The sequence below is a fragment of the Lynx rufus genome, unplaced genomic scaffold, assembly GCF_022079265.1.
Source record: "Lynx rufus isolate CCGP_SWC_20201006 ecotype Redwood Valley unplaced genomic scaffold, mLynRuf1.p SCAF_6, whole genome shotgun sequence".
NCBI classification, from domain to species: Eukaryota; Metazoa; Chordata; class Mammalia; order Carnivora; family Felidae; genus Lynx; species Lynx rufus.
In genome coordinates this window covers 26,745,632-26,760,000 of record NW_025814878.1, presented here as the reverse complement: position 1 = coordinate 26,760,000, position 14,369 = coordinate 26,745,632, and the positions used below count along the sequence as shown (strand labels likewise).

Sequence of the window (14,369 nt, the reverse complement as noted above, 5' to 3'; positions counted from 1 at the left end):
ATTGGTACAGCCTATTTGCATGGTCGATGAAAAACGTCAGAAAGTCATGGAAGTGTATGTAGGTCATGTTTAACATATAGGAATTTAATGGGAAGATAATATGTGAAGTACTTAACCCCAGGCAGGGCCTGACACATTAAGACAATAAATTGTCTTTTATGCCTTGGCTTTCAAGAAACGTTGATTGGACTTAAAAGTGGATTTGGTACTCCACCAGTCTCTCTTCGATCCACTTCTATCCAGCTGCAGTCGCTGAGGTCTACTATCTTTAGACCAGGCCCACTTTTTCGTTTGGTCTGTATCCAGTGCATCTAAAGTGAGCTGTCCGCTCAATATTTACAACTTAGCTTTGCATTAGTTTTTTAATTGTAGTTCTATTCTATTCTCTATGTCCACACCTCTGCTCTAAGTATAGCCCTGCCTTAAGTCTTAGCCTGCTTTGCTCTGACCCTTGTGACTCTACCTATCTGTATAATACCCGCTGCTGTTACGCCTCCAAATTTATCAGACATCCAGGACAAGAATGCTGTCCTCACCTATTTCTATGTACTGCCTGCTGACCTCTCTTCTGTTCTAGGGACCCACTGGGAGGTCAGGATTCCTGAGTAGTGATACCTGCCTGAATGCGGCGTATTTGGATACAGATTTGTTCTGGCCTCCTCACCCATTCTGGATCCAGCTACAAAAGATAGATTGGTTTCTGTGAGCCTAACCCCACTACTTCCCAATTTATTTACATCCCCAATGGTCTCTGCATTAAGAACCTACAAGTCTTCTTTTTATTTTCCTTATCATCATCTTCATCATTTCTGTCCATATTATAAGTAGTTATAAGAAGAGCCCTCAGTGAATCTGAGCTAATTTTTCTCCTGGACCCCAAATGACCTGATGAATCTTATCACAACTCTAATAAACCCCTCAGTATTGCTTCTCAATAGACATGAATCCCGTTTTGGTACTCTCTGTTATTGTATATCACAGATGTTTGGAAAGATCATAATGACTAGAGGGTAGAGAAAGAAGGGCAAGACAGGTCAGTGAGACCAATGATGAGGCTCCTTAAAAGAAGCTAGTTTAGAGACCCTAGTGGCTAAGACTAGGGAAGGCAATGGTGTTGTAGACAGATGGAGAAGCTAAGCAAATACTTGAGGTAAAATCAGTAGATCTGGACTGGACATATGGGTTAAAACAGAAGCAATGTTTTTCTGCCTGGTTTGGACTCTGGGTGGACTAATTCAGTGATTCCACTGAAGATAGAAGAAGTATAGAGAATTGAGCTGTTGGAGGAAGATGATTGGGTCAGGGTCAAAGTATCTGTGGGCTATCCAAAAGCAGTAAGATAATTGGTAATATGTACTTTGTGCTGTAGATACTGGACTAGACTGGAAAAATACTGAAGCATATATGTCGTCAGCATATAGATCATAACTGAAATATGTGGAAGGATGGCATTGTCCAGAGAGATAATATGCTGGAAAAGATGAGGGTGCCTGGAACTGAGCATGGAAGCAACCAAATTTAATGGACATTCAGAAACATTAGGGCCACAAAGACACTGAGGTAGGATGGTCAACATTCTTTCAATAAATGTTATTGGTAAATTGCTAAGCATTCAACCTTTACCAAACCTTGTAGGAGACTCACAAGGGGAAAAAAACCTGAAAATTAAAATGAAGTAGAGCAGAATTTGTAGGATTTTTGTGACCCAAACTGATGTATATTCTGAAGCTATTTTAGTATTTCTGGGCTTTTATTGGAAAAAAGAACATCTCATCTAGAATTGAGATTAAACAGCGTAAGGATAAAGAGAAGGCTATAGAGGCTAACAGTACAAAGGGTTCAGAAGAGGGAGTTATAATGAGCCTGAAGAGATGACAAGTTGTTTTACTCTTTGGAAACAGACAGTTAGAGGAGACTGGTTAGTGAGCTGTCAAGGAGAGCTGGCTTCCTCGGGCACATTCTGGGCACAGTGGTTCAGATAGGTGGGAACCCTTAACATTAGTAATTGCAACATCTTCATAGAGCCTCATTCATTAGCCTTCATAGAGCCTTCAGTCATTAGCCTCAACATCTCTGTACCCATTCTCAATACTGAGACCATTGAGGGAGAGACTTTCTGTTTGTTAAATTTCATCTACCCCTTCCTAAACTCACATAGACTACTGATGTTACCCATCTTTATAGACAGCTCATTAGAGCATACCAGTGAAAGCAAAAATAAAATCTCACAGGATTTATAATAAGGATAACATAATGGAATTGGCTGGCTGGAATCATGATGTCAGAATAATGATAGCTCTCATTTCAGTGTTTCTAGATGCCAGGCCCTGGGGCACTTTATGTGCATTCTCTCATTAAATCCTTGTAATCCTACACATAGTGTTTACTTCTAAAGAATAACAGCCCCCAAACTTACATATGCAAATACAATTTATTTCTAATGTTGACTGTCCTTACATGTATATTTCAAGGCAATTAATATTGAATTTGTCTAGGCTTTATTTTGATTGGCTGCATCTATCTACAGTTGCCAAATTGTATGTCAAAGCCTGAAACTTCAGTTTGTGTTTGACGATCAAAGGAGATAACTTTCTTTTTTGTTTAGTTTAGGAAAATAGTACTCCTCTAAGCCTATTTGAACCCGACCCAAAACTTCATTTCTTTAAAAGTTTTGTGCTATGGCATTGAAGTTTCTGAGTTTGGCTGTTTTGGAAACATTAGTGATCCTATAAAGAAAAATCACTAAGGAATCACCAAATCAGTATTCTGTTAATGGCAATTTCTGGTTACATTTCTTGAGTACTTAGAGGAGAGGTTCCCCGGAGAAAAATATACTGTTGCTCTTTAGCTTTGTTGTATAAACTTGTCAAACTCAGAGAAGTACATTTAAAAATTATTAATACTATTGGTAAACTACATACATTTCTACTTACAGCTTTTTATTTTAAAGAGCAGTAATCTTTATGTTTTTGTTTTGGATTCCTTTATATATTACTTTGGAAATTTAAAAAAAAGCGCTAAACAACAGTGTTGCATAACCGAGGTTAACAAGAGTGAACATGACTTGATTGCATTAAATTCTTGAGCCCCATCTGTTTCCACAAGCGTCTCCATTTTCATCCAGTGTGTGCTCCTTTTTTCATAGGCTAGTCCCCATGATTTATCGTGGTCCTACCAAGCCTTCTTCAGATGTCTGAGAAGAAGAGGCAGGCCAAAATTGTTACCCTCTACAAGGAGAGCAGTATATTCTCCTTGAGACCAATGCTGATGGATATCTCCAATAAACAAAATGACATCTGAGAGATCAGTTTCTTTTTGACCTCCTCCTCTTCTCTAACTATGCCATGTGAGACTCCTTTGTTAGTTATTTTTCACTCTTTACCCAATAGTACTGATGCCCCTTAATCCTTGCTTATTCTCCTGAGCAATATTCTCCATAACCACAGCTTCAAGGGTCATACACTGATGACCTCCATATCTCCAAACATTCTCATCTTTGGGTCACATATCCAGGATGCCTATTGGACATCCCACTAGATGAACCTTAAATAACTGAAATCTAACATGTGTCTGTTGCTGAATACTAAATGGTGCATGCATGGGATAAAACTCCACAAAACAAGGCAGGAAATAATGAGATGACTGAGGAGCTCTATACTGAGCAATTCCTAGAGCTCACATATATTCATGATTAGGATACAGGATTGTCCATCTTTTTTGAAGCAGGTATATAACTAGTTGATCTAATCATGCCATCAAGAGTCATGTGCTACATATCCACAGAGCGGCAGTCCTAAAGACTGAATACTATGCTGTAAGCACTTGAAAATGACAATTCCCCATTGTATTTGTATTTCTCTTGGACACCCTACCTGATCCTTCCTCTCCCATTTGGGCATAAATGGGGAAAAACAAAGATGACAAGCTCAATTGAGTTTCATGGTTAACTCTGAATTCTTTAAAGGATCTAAGCAAAGCACAAGTGGATGCAGTTTTGTGTGTACTTAAATGGACATGACACACTTCTCCAGTGTCTCTAATCCTTGTCCATGCTGAGAGCCACGTGCAGGGTTATCCAGCTGGTGAGAATAAACAACCATTCAGGGCTTTTGGCTTTCTCTGTGTGTGAGTCACGGAGGGGTGCTTGTTGGAGTGTAAAGAAAGATAAACACATGGCAGCTCTCTAAAGCCTGTTTCTGGAAACCTAGCAGGAAGGAACAGATAGCCATTGTTCAGAGCCTGTAAAGTGTTATGAGACTGGAGTGGGAAATGCATACTTGGGGAAGACCAGACTTTTGATGGATCAGAAATTGAAATGCTTGTAATTAAACTGGAGCTAAACCAGTGGTGACAGAGGGGTTTTTTGGGTGAAAGGATGTAGAGAAAACAGGACTCAAGATCAAGGAGTTGTCAAGTTCAGTTGGATCAGGAATTCTCGTAAGAAAACAAAACAAAACACTGGAGAAAACCTGATTTCCCCTGGAATTGACTTGACAATGTTCATGAGAAGGAAAAAAAAAAGCACTGAAGCCCTTTTGCTAGAAGCTACAACTGTATTCATGGCAATGGCCTCCTTGGTAATACAATGTGGTAGGTACATACAATTGCCAGATTCTAGTCTGCCATGGAACCCCATTATAATACCTTTCTGTGGAAGCTTGTTCATGCCTTAAGCCTGTTTAGATTCTGCACATCTATGAAAGAGCTTGGGAAATAACCTGAATCCAGCACTGCCTTCATATGCAAGTAAAAGGGTTCCTGCCCTGGGTCTTGCCCTTCAAGCCCTGCATATCACAAACACATGGCAAAGGAATTTTGTAAGGAGACATGGGTGCCCTTACTGTGGATAGAGTACTCAGTACTGACACAGTACAACCTATAACCATAGATATTCACGTTGTGACCCACATTGTTGGGGCTCCAGGGAAATGTTCGTGCCTATCTTGTGCCCTGTGTCCTAGAAAAAGTGACTGTACCTAGGACTCTGTTGCTGTTGGACAGAGAAACCACTTTGGTAAGAAGGCAGAATTTGAACAGCAGAAACCCTTAAGACAATAATATATATTGAGTGATTTATCAAATCCCTCCTTGCATATACTATAAATGCATATTCGTTCTTTCATAACAAAGTGTGCTCTTCCAGTAGTGATGAGCAACCATTGTTCTTGCTCTTTTTTTGTGTTCTGATTCATGCTTCCAGAGATATTCCCAAACTAGTGTGGTATTCGTAGCACACGCATACATATTGTGGCTGTGGAACATTTTGCAAGGTTAAAAAATTGATATTACTCTTCTGTTGATATTAAATTTCTATACCCATTGTGTTAGTCATCCAAATATCATTAGACCATCAACAGAACACAGATGTGAACACTGAGATGTGTAAAACTTAAGGTGCTTGTCCTTGATAATTTTCTGACTTCCAGCCATGTTAAAACCGTAGATTTGAACACATTTCCAATTTTGTCATTATGACAGTTGCACATGTCAAAGAGAACAAAACATATTTTTTAGAGTGTCTTAGCTTGATTTATAACTTAAATATTAGGACATATGGTATGTTGGCCTTCAATTTTACTTTTGTTTTTTTTTTAGTTCTATAGGCATTAAGTAGTTTTCCAATTGGTACAAATCATATTTTTTAATATGCAGAAAACGTGAAAAAAACGTGGAATGCTTCACAAATTTGTGTGTCATCCTTGTGCATGAGCCATGCTAATATTCTCTGTACCATTACAATTTTAGTATATGTTCTGCTTAAGTGAGCACTCCAATTTAACTCTTAATTTGTGTCCTGCAACCCTTACTCCTGGGTCTGTCTGAACACACTTGACCCAGCACTATCCAAGCGACCAGGGTTAGGCGACCTGGCTTCCTAGTTGTGACATTTCAACAAGGAAAGGAAGTAATGTCGTGTTAGCCTGAAAATATCTTAACTATTCACTCAGAAAATATTGTCACATGCCTTTGGTTCTGGTGATGTAGTTTCCTTTCTAAAGAGGATTTTCTTTTCCTGAAGAAAATCAGTCATTTTTATGTTCTGCATCTTACAAAGTTTTTTTTCACTGAGACTTTCATCCCAGGAGTTCTGGTATAGAACACATGCAGAATAAATTTGGGTCTTGTGCGGAGAAACACTTAGGGAAATCTTCATTTTTAAAGGTCACTGTTTGCTGTCCACAACACTTTATAATAACTGCACTCCCCATTTAGTGGGACTTCAGAAATATTGTTTATGAATTATGTGTGGAGATAATGAAATATGATGTCAAATTTGTCTGTTTGCTTGTATACACACACCATACACAAATGTATATAATAAATATGTTCATAATGAATTTACCTCTGTAAATAAATGACAATAAGGAGAGCAGAGATGTATAGCAAAATGTGTTAAATCTACATTGGGAGCTGATGTAGTGCCCAGGAAAAATTTTCCTAATTTTTTTATGTTTATTTATTTTTGAGAGAGAGAGAGTGAGAGAGAGAGCGTGGGTGTGCGCGCAATCACACACACACACACACACACACACACACACACACACACACACAAGTGGGGGAGGGGCAGAGATAGATGGAGACACAGAATCTGAAGCAGGCTCCAGGCCCTGAGGTGTCAGCACAGAGCCCAAGGTGGGACTGGAATCCATGAACTGTGAGATCATGACCTGAGCCAAAGTCGGATGCTCAACCAACTGAGCCACCCAGGTGCCCCCTGAATTTTACTATAATAGAAAGTAAAAGCCATCTATTAGTTGCCCACAGTAGAGAGAAGATAGTGGTTTGTCCTCAAGTACAAATGATGAAGAGGGGACCCCACCTTGAAGGAAGAGTCCCACAGCTAGGGTGGGTAGTCTATGCTTCCTGCTACTCCTTTTTATTTTACTAATCTCTTAATGAGTCATCCTCCAGGATGCCTCCCCACTAACAAGGGCCCCGAGCTTCCAAATTCCAGGATGGGAGCCCCTACCTTCTCCTTTTCTTGGAGGTCCAGAACTATATGGACCTGTGTTGCTGCTTGATTTTGTTTCTTGTTATTTCTTAACTAGTTTTGGGATAAAGCTTTAGGCCTTCTCTTCTGAAGTAAAGTTAAGGAATCTTGAGTAGCTCTTTGAAGAAACCAAGCTGAAAAAGCCCTGCCCTTGAAACCATAACTTTGAACATATCACTGCTAAAGATTCTGTTTATTCTTAACATGCTTGGAAACATAGGATAAACCACTTGGAAAATGAAAAACTTGAATAAAGAGCATAATACGGCTTTAAAAGTACATGAGGTTTTTCATACATGTGTTGTATGAAGTGTATTATGTCAGTAAAGTAAATAAAGGCTGGTTTCTGATAAACTTAGTAGCATTAGATGTATTTATAACATCCAACACTTTTTAAACGTGGTTTAAAATTAATTATATTTTGAGGAAAATTAGGCAGTTTACATCATTGGGAGATAATTAGAGACACCCTCCTTTAAGCGTCTTGTAAACCAGACTACTGATTTCCAGGGTGCCGTAATCTGTGTAATAGAACATCATCTGTTCTACTTCACTATTGTCTTCGTATTTCTTTTGTTTGTTTATTTCATAAAGCCCTTTGGACTGGAAACCTCACTGTAGAATTGTCAAAGTGAAAATGAGATCTTTAAATATTTGTTACTGTTATGATTTTTTCTTATTATAAAATTTGAATCATACATAAAAATGAAAGTCAATATCTATTTACATTATTTCATCCTCTTCTAGTTTCAGCCTAAGCCTCTATTGTCTCTATGTCTTGTCTCCTTTGCCCTTAAACTACACTATACAGTCCTTTGTTTTCTGATTCTCAAATATATTTGTCTTTCTTGGGCAGATAAATTTATCTGTCCCAAACTATTTTGTAGGCATTTCTATTTATTTCTTTTTTTCAACTTGGCTTGGTTCTCACATTCAAACTCTTCTACAAGGGTCCCTTGCTTTCTAGTTTCCTCATGTTGATGAAAATCTACATCATAATTGCTTTATATATTTTATTATTGGGCCCTTCTGCCAATTTCATCCCTTCCACTCCTTGCCTCTTCACTCTTGTAATCAGTATGTTTTTAAGTTTCTTTATTTATTTTGAAAGAGAGAGAGAGCAGGGGAGGGGCAGAGAGAGAGGGGAGAGACAGAGAATCCCAAGCAAGCTCCACACTGTTAGCATGGAGCGCAATGCAGGCTCGAACCCATGAACTGCCAGATCATGACCTGAGCCAAAATCAAGAGTCAGACGCTTAACTGATAGAGCCATCCAGACACCCCTATGTGTTTTAATTCATAACTTAAATGTGGCTATCAAAGGTAATTAATCTGCCGGACCATTTGACTACCTAGCCTGGTTCTTTTCCTCATTATCTACTCAAAACAACCACAGATTCGAAAAACGAGGGGCTCCCAACCAAAGGAAACTGTGCTCTGTCTCTGCCTAACTTAAAACTATTAATAGTCAACAAAAAATACTTTATCACGTTTTTCTAACTGCATGTGTAGATTGATCTCCCCAGTCTTCAAATTTTGTCCTCTTCTTTCTCCAAAGAGTTGTCTTCACTTGGAAAAAATCATACTCGTCTCAGACCATTGTCTTCCATAACTCCATCTGGTTTTTGGAAGTGAATCATGTAGACCACTCATTCTTCTTTAATCCTCTCACATCTTGTTGCAGTGAACAAATCCCTGCTAAATGTTAATTCAGGCTCTTCTTCTTCATCCTGGAAATGGAATCAAGAGAAAAGAAACTGCCCTCGGCTGCATTTTTATTTGGAAGACTTATTTCTTTTCCTAAAGACTTTTATTTGGAAGACTTATTTCTTATCCCAATTCCCTCGTTTCTCCCCACTTCTTTCAGATACATTTTCCATGTGTAAAGTCTCCAGCCTGGACCAATGTCACCACTCATCTATGGTTTCCAAAACTCTAGCTACCACCAGCAAAGAGCCCCAAGTGCCACAGACACTGTAACTTATCTGCTGGTAAACTGTTCCCTAGATGTTGGTATACACATTTCTTACCTCTCCAGTTAGAGTGTAAATTCCTTTAGCTCAAGAATGAGTCTGCTCTATGATTGTCAAATACCATACCCGGTGGGTGATAAAATCCATTTAGGAAGTTGTGACCGACACTAAAAATAAATCAAATATAAGCAAAAAGAAGATAGATATCTCGGTGAATTACTCATAGTAAGAATAATAATTAATCAAGATGTGGAAATAGTCTGTTTATCTGTGGATAAATGGATAAAGAAAATGAGTATACAGAGGAAAGAAATATATGTATATAATGGAATGATATTCAGTCACAAAAAAGAAGGAAGTCTTGAATTCGTAACGATATGGATGAACCTTGAGGTATTATGCTAAGTGAAATAAAAGAGAGACAAATATTCTCTGATCCCACTTATATGCGGAATCTGAAGAAACAAAAACTAAGCTCGTAAATACAGAGCACAGATTGGTGGTTGCTATAGGTGGGGTTGGGGAATGGAAGAAATGGGTAAAGGAGGTCAAAAGGCACAAACTTCCAGTTATAAAATAAATGAGTCATGAAAAATGTAATATACAGCATGGCAACTCTAATGAATAATCCATATTGCCTATTTGAAAGTTGCAAAGAGAGTAGCTCTTAAAGGTTCTCATTACAAGAAAAAAAACTTGTAACTATATATGACAACTGACGATATGGATGTTAACCAGGCTTATCGTGGTGATTTTATAATATATATGAATGTTGAATCATTATGTTGTGTAACTGAAACTAATGTTATATGCCAGTTATACGTCAAGTCGTAAAAACAAAATTTAGAAATGGGAAGAAAAGAGTAAGAATTGTTTTGGGGAACCTTTTAGTATGTGCCCACTGGGCCATGACCAACATTTTGAGAACCATAGTGTAAGAGCACAATATGTGCTTGGTATTTGGTCATTTAAAGTTGTTAAAAGGAAAGATTTGAAAGAAGCCTGTCTATGCAGTTCTGAGGGTCTTTTTGTTACTCTTGCTGTTTGGTCTTCAGTCTGTGTGGGGTCTAAGCAGTCACTTAGGTTGCTTCGTCAGCCTGGTTGAGTACCTCCTTCCCTTGTTCAGAACATTTGGATGAACCACAGATTCCCTGAGGGAATTTGTATGCTGATGTAAGCCTCATGATGAACACCATGCATAAACTCCACTGTGGGTTTTCTATCTCCCAAATGGGAAGCTAATTATTATTGACATAAACTGCTAAGTTCCACGCCCTTCAATTTATTTTAGCACATATTCATGGAGTCCCTCCTCTGTGCCAAGATTGCATGGACTGAAGATATAGAGTTGAATCAGACGCAGGTTACACCCTAGAAGAGCTAGTGATTTAATACAGGAGCTAACAAACTGCAGCCTGCCGGCAAAACCTGGCCCAGTCTGTTAGTGTAAAGAAAGTTTTATTGGAACTCAGCCAGGCTCAGCCACACAGAACTGAGTAGTTGAAACAGAAACCATCTGGCCCACAGAGCCTAGATATTTACTGAAATATATCTATGAAAACGTTTGCCAATCTCTGATCTAATAAAACCTCAAAATTGAAGATAATACTTTTTTCTATTATATTTCCATATGCAAAAGTGACAGATATATCAAAAGCAATGTAGTATTCTCCTTATTTTTATGACTAAACAACATCGATCCCTGATCTGTTGGGAGCCCTTAAGAGTTGACGAGAAGTGGCTCCTTTTGAAAAGTTGGTGACAGAAAAACATTATGATCTTAACGAAATGACATTTCATGTTTTTCTCTCTTACACGTACATAACCACCCTGCCCAGAACTGGGATGTCTGAAAAGAGTGCCAATATTATCACAAAATATTACAGAGCTAAATCAGCTGAGCATTAGATCAGAGATCACCCAGGGCCTGCCCATTAGCTGAGGATAGCTCATGGTTATCATATGCTTGGCTCTGAAATTTTTGAACAATGTTAATTTCAGAAATTAATATCACATTAAAATCTGGGTCTTCCAATTCTTTTGAAACGTCAGATTTGGCAACGGTAGGGAACCATTCCCCATGACGAAAGCCCATGGGAGCTGAAAAGCAGCTTCTGTCTTTGAGTGAGACATACATGCTCCAGATTACTCTGTTTTCTTTTTTTTTTTAATTTTTTTTAACGTTTATTTATTTTTGAGACAGAGAGAGACAGAGCATGAACAGGGGAGGGTCAGAGAGAGAGGGAGACACAGAATCCGAAGCAGGCTCCAGGCTCTGAGCTGTCAGCACAGAGCCCGACGCGGGGCTCGAACTCACAGACCGTGAGATCATGACCTGAGCCGAAGTCGGACTCTTAACCGACTGAGCCACCCAGGTGCCCCAAGATTACCCTGTTTTCTACTGCTCCCAAATATTTCCTTGACTCAAGATTGTCAATTCCCATTTTCAACAAATTTACATTGCCATTTTTCTCAGTAAAGAAATTTCTCTGTAGCTGTTCTTTTAAAAGTAGTATGACAAGATTAACCAAAAAAGATTGTTTTTAAAAAAACTTTATGAATTTAATATGCAGGCAGAAGGTTTGCAGTCTGCACTCACTTTACTGACTTATGTTCTTTTTTAGCCCCCCGTGGAAATGATAGTTTAATGTCTTAACGCCCATAAAGAAAAGCAGAGCCGAAATGTGGCTTACAACGGTGATCTCCAAAGAGATCCTAGGGAACGTTTAAGATAAACTACTGAGGTTTGGATAGAAAATACTGGAATCTACATAGTTGATCTCCCTCTTACTTTGTATTTTATATTTTTATATATTTTATAAGCTTATAATATAGTTATAAAGCAGTACATATAGCTATACACACATACATATACGCATACACGTGTAACTGGGTAGATAGTCAAATGTATTTTAGTGATGGAGGCATGTGATCAAACTAGCCTGCAGACTTTAGTCTCGGGAACCGGGAGAGATCTGGGAAATCATCACATCCAAATGTTCATTTTACAAAGGAAGAATCTGAAATCCCTGGAGGTGAAGTGATCTGGTCAAAGGCACAGCCATGTTAGCAATATACCCCACTGCCTGCTTTTGTCACCAAGGCCTCCATGGGAAAATGAGACCAACATGGCGATAAAAAAAATCCCCCGAAATAGCTGGGCAATTTGTAGGAAACTCAGACTTCTTCCTCCAGCGTAGCACACATTTCAACTGGTGGTACCTAGAATAGCTTCTCTTTTTTTTGTGAAAAATGGCATCTGACCATCTCCCGACTGCCAGTAGAGGCCACCACTGTGGCCGCCTTCTCATTGGCCAGCTCTCACTGGCCCTCTTCTGCCTTCTTTTCCTGTGGAAATAAAATATAAGGGCAGGAGAAAGGACATATTTGGTAATGTTACGCTCCTCAGCTTCCTGCTCGGGGCTGTCTCAGCTGCAAAATGTCAAGGGAAAAAATATCCCTCCAACTTGGAATGAATTCCAGACAGACCCTGATGCCTGCAAATTTGTCAGAGGGAGAGCCAAGTCCAGAAAAGCAGAGCATGAAGAAGGCTCATTATGCGACTTCAAGAGACGCTCAAATAATCAGACACTCTGGTATTTATGATTTTCCCCATTTCAGATGGCCTGTAGTTCACAACATTCCCCTCCCTTCACCGCTGATTCTGAACTTCCTTTTAAATTAAACCTCAACAGTTATAAAAAGACTCTCACATTACTTGTAAGCCACAGGCACTACTGGGAGACACTGTTCGTACAGGCCTGTTTGGGGCTGGAGAAGGACAGCTCTTTTTGATTATTAGTCTGGGAAGGGCAGGCCAGGAAGGCAGACTCACTTCACCTTGACCACACCATTGCCCTCCTCTGCTTACCACATCTGTGCCAGGACCCCCTGCCACTCCCAGCGTTTGATACAATGATCTGTACTAAAAAGCAGCTATTTGTGCCCTTGGCTTTCCTTTTTCATTGTGGCTTTTATTGTAATGGGGGGGGGGGCGGGCATGAATCAACCAGCAAATTGATGCCGACTCTCCCGGTTTGTGAATATACCAACAGGACTTGTTTGTAAGGTTGAGTTCTTAGGGGGGGATCTTAGTCTGTTCCTGGCATCCAATGCGTTTTCTTTCTCCTTTAAAACCATTGCCACATGCTGGCAAAAAGGTAAGGAAACAGGATTTGTAATCCAAACCTCATTAAATTGCTACATACACATTTTCCCTTCTGCTTCTCGCTCTTCAGTTCTAAATGCCGTGGCATTTGTTTGTACTTGGTCACCCTGAGTCCTTATTTGGGTTCTCCAGTAGGCACGAAGGCATCCAAGTATCAGTTTTAGCAACCGATGGAAGTACCCACATGAGGAATCGGGTGTTCAGTCCTAACATGCGGTCTCGACGAATAAGGGGCTTCTGTTTTCTTTTCCTAAACCGTCCAGCATCTCGACGCTGGTTTTGCTCCTCAACAGTCTAAGGTTTGTGCTACTTCCATGGTGATCGACTGTTAGGTCATAAACATTAGATTGTGGCATCACCGGATGAGTCAGTCGGGAGGAAGCTGGGCTGGAAATACAGCTGAAAGCCTCTGTTGACAGACAGATGCCTTCTTAATCATGGCCTCCGTGGGGAAAGGAAAACTATCCTGGGCCCACCCCCGGCATTGATTCACAAACCTGGACTGCTCTGGAAGAGGCCCGGAAAGCCCATCCTTGGGGGATACCACTGTTCCCTCCTCCGGGCTTCTCACAGGATAGCCACACAACTCACAGGAGGGGGAAACTGAACAAGGAAGCTCTTTCTGGCTACTTTCTGAGTGTCAGCAAAAAACAAAACAAAACAAAACAAAACAAAACACACAAAAAAACCAGCTTTCATCTTTTTGATGTCTTGAACTGTTCCTTCTTAAAACAGCTTATATTGTCAGCATTGCCAATTCCTTGGTGCATCCGTTTCTGGTAGGGTTCCTATTCCATTACATCGGCCTTGTCTACAATATGGGCATCCTAAGAGTTCACCTTTTGGAAGGCTGGAGGTGGGACTACACAATATCATTTTGTTCCCCTTCATCAATTTGTCCTATCTCTTTTAATCCCTGGGGACTACTAGAAATTTTGCCATCTTTTAAAAATTTCTTTACAATTTCTTGAATCTGTATCTCATTTTAGAAGAATTGATTTCATATTTCCAAATTTAGGTTTTTAGAGAGCATGATGTCAAGAACCACTGTGCATTAGGCTGCTAGGAGACTAGGCAGCAAGAGAAACAATGTCCTTCCCTGTGTCCCCTATCAAGAACTGCTCAGTGCTCCTGCCAGCCTGTTAGGCTTTATCATCCAGTCATTTTAGACCTGCAAGAGAACATTCCTTCAGGGGATCAGGTTCTATCATTTCACTGGTATGCAATGTAAGACCAC

General features: G+C 39.7%; 1 long non-coding RNA gene and 1 other non-coding gene across 2 annotated transcripts in view; one reads left to right on the top strand and one right to left on the bottom strand.

Moving 5' to 3' along the window:
• Positions 1-14,369, top strand: part of LOC124529262 (uncharacterized) — a 297,645-nt gene that overhangs the window by 156,681 nt on the left and 126,595 nt on the right. The window lies entirely within an intron of this gene.
• LOC124529444 (U6 spliceosomal RNA) lies at positions 5,663-5,769 on the bottom strand. Its single transcript, XR_006966343.1, has one exon. It is a non-coding gene; the product is annotated as a U6 spliceosomal RNA (small nuclear RNA).